At 59.2% G+C, this 2,083-nt stretch overlaps 1 long non-coding RNA gene across 1 annotated transcript; it reads right to left on the bottom strand.

Annotated features, from left to right (window-relative positions):
* Positions 1–241: 241 nt before the first annotated feature.
* On the bottom strand, positions 242–2,072 carry LOC125614941. The gene is made up of 2 exons (XR_007345514.1): positions 1,764–2,072; positions 242–921 (listed from the first exon to the last, which is right to left on the bottom strand). It is a non-coding gene; the product is annotated as an uncharacterized LOC125614941 (long non-coding RNA).
* Positions 2,073–2,083: the final 11 nt, after the last annotated feature.

Below are 2,083 nucleotides of genomic sequence, written 5' to 3'. Positions count from 1 at the left end.
TGAGCGTCCCCAAAGGCCCGTGTACTGGAGGCCTGGGCCCCAGGTGGCGGTTTCGGGAGGGATGGAGCCTTCAGGAGGCAAGGCCCTTAAGGGGATCGTAGACCCTGTCTCTTCCTCTCTCTTTTGTGTCCTGGTCTGCTCTCCCAAGTGCTCCCCGCGTGCTCCTCCAGGATGGGCTGCCTCACCACAGGCCAAAGCCACAGGCCGGATGACCACGGGATGGAAATATCCAAGACCACAGTGAAAATAAACCTTTTCTCTTTATGAGCTGCTTTTTTTCAGGTACTTGTTACAGTAACAGAAAGCTGACTGATGCAGGGTTCAAGGTTGAGGGAATCAACATGCTGAGCTGTCAACTTCTCCCCAAACCGACCCATGAATTCAATGCAACTCTGATTAAAGGCTCAGCTCCGCGGAGAGCGCTCGCTCAGCACGTGTTGGGCTTGGGTTCCACCCCAGAACCAGAAAAAAGAACAAAATGGGAAGAGTCACCCTCCCTTATTCCATACTGACCCCCAGTAACGCAGACCAAGAGCCTGGCCCCTGTGCATGCCGGGGCAGGGTCAGCGGGGGCCTGCAAACGTGGCCCCTGCCTGTCTCTGTGAGCACAGTGTCACTGGGACGCAGTGTGGCCGCGCACTTGCCCTCCACAGCCGGCAGCTTTCAGGGTCCAGTGGGAGAGCGGCCCAGCGGCTGTGGCCTGCCCAGGAGGCTTCCTGTCTGCCTTCCGTCAGCTCTTAATCTAGACAATGTGGCAGGGACCAAAGGATGGACAGAACCGAGTCGGGAACAGGCACGGCCAGCAGATGCCCCTGCAGTGGCCAGTGAATCAAGGAGGGCGGAGGGCTTCAACTCGCAGGCCTGGCCAGCCACGCACAGCCTCGCCTCACACCGACGGCCACCTGGAAATGGATCGCAGACCTAAAGACAGACAAACCACGGAACGTTACAGGGGAAAAGTCTCAGCCCGTGAAAGAAGAACGTGATGGACCAGGCTCTGTCAAGATCAGGAATTCCGCCCTGTGAAAGAGGCCGTCGACAGAGTGAGACCACAGCTAACTCGAGACTCACGAGGGAGGAGCGAGCCAGGTAAGGTGACCAGGTGAGCCAAGGAAGCAGACGGAACTCCCAGGAGAGGGGCAGTGTGTCCCCAGCAGGGAGGAGGATCCACAGCGCGACATCACACGCGTGTATCTGAATGGCTAAAGTAAAACTTAAGACCCGGCAATGCCGAGCGCTGGTGAGGGCGTCGAGCTGTTGGGACCCTCGCACGTCGCAGCATGGTACCGTCCTGGGCAAGGGCTTGGCCACAGGCCTCACCCCGGCTCTGGCCCTGCCTGCTGCGTGGAAGGCCTCCTCTGACCCTTGACCCCCACCCCCACCCTCTACAGCCCTGCGCAGGAGCCGCCTCCCCCTGGGGACTCCTCTGGTAGGGACTCAGCTCTGCTGCTGGGTCTGTCCAGCGGGGCAAGTTGCTCCCATGTTTGGGTCTTGTCTCCCCATCTGCACAGGGGACTCCATGATGTGCCCTTTGCAGATTTTGTTGTGAGAGCCAGTGGGTCATCAGACATCCCGAAGCCAATGCTGTGCGCGGTGATCTTCATTCACCCCCTCATTTATTCGTTTGTCAGACTTTTACTGGGCACCTACTGTATGCCAGTCTGTGCACTGAGCACTAGGGACATAACAGGACCCAAAACAGACCCTCCTCCTGCCCTTGGGGAACTTAGGTCGTTGGGGGATGGACGCGCAGTCATGCTTACCTGAGGCCTGTGATAGGTTCCGCTGGGGGTGGAGAGCAGGACAGTGAAGCCGGCTGTCCAGGTGAGCTGGGCAGGACCGGGCGTAATGAGGGTGAAGAGCTCAGCTGGAGCTGACCGAGGAGGAGGAGGAGGGGTCCAGGGGTCGGCCTAGCACTGATGTCCTGAGAAGCGCCTACTCCGAGAAGTCGGGTGGGTTCACGGATTGGCCACTGAACTCCTGTGACACGGTGATGAAGGGGGACCATCGGGCCTGGAAAGACCAGGCCTGCACCCCCGTGGACTGGCTTCTAAGGGAAGCAAGACTGGAAAGCTCCCTCCAC

Source organism: Marmota marmota, unplaced genomic scaffold (genome assembly GCF_001458135.2).
Source record: "Marmota marmota marmota unplaced genomic scaffold, marMar, whole genome shotgun sequence".
In the NCBI taxonomy this organism is placed as follows: domain Eukaryota; kingdom Metazoa; phylum Chordata; class Mammalia; order Rodentia; family Sciuridae; genus Marmota; species Marmota marmota.
Note: the sequence above shows the minus strand (reverse complement) of the source record. Positions and strands in the feature narration are given on the sequence as shown.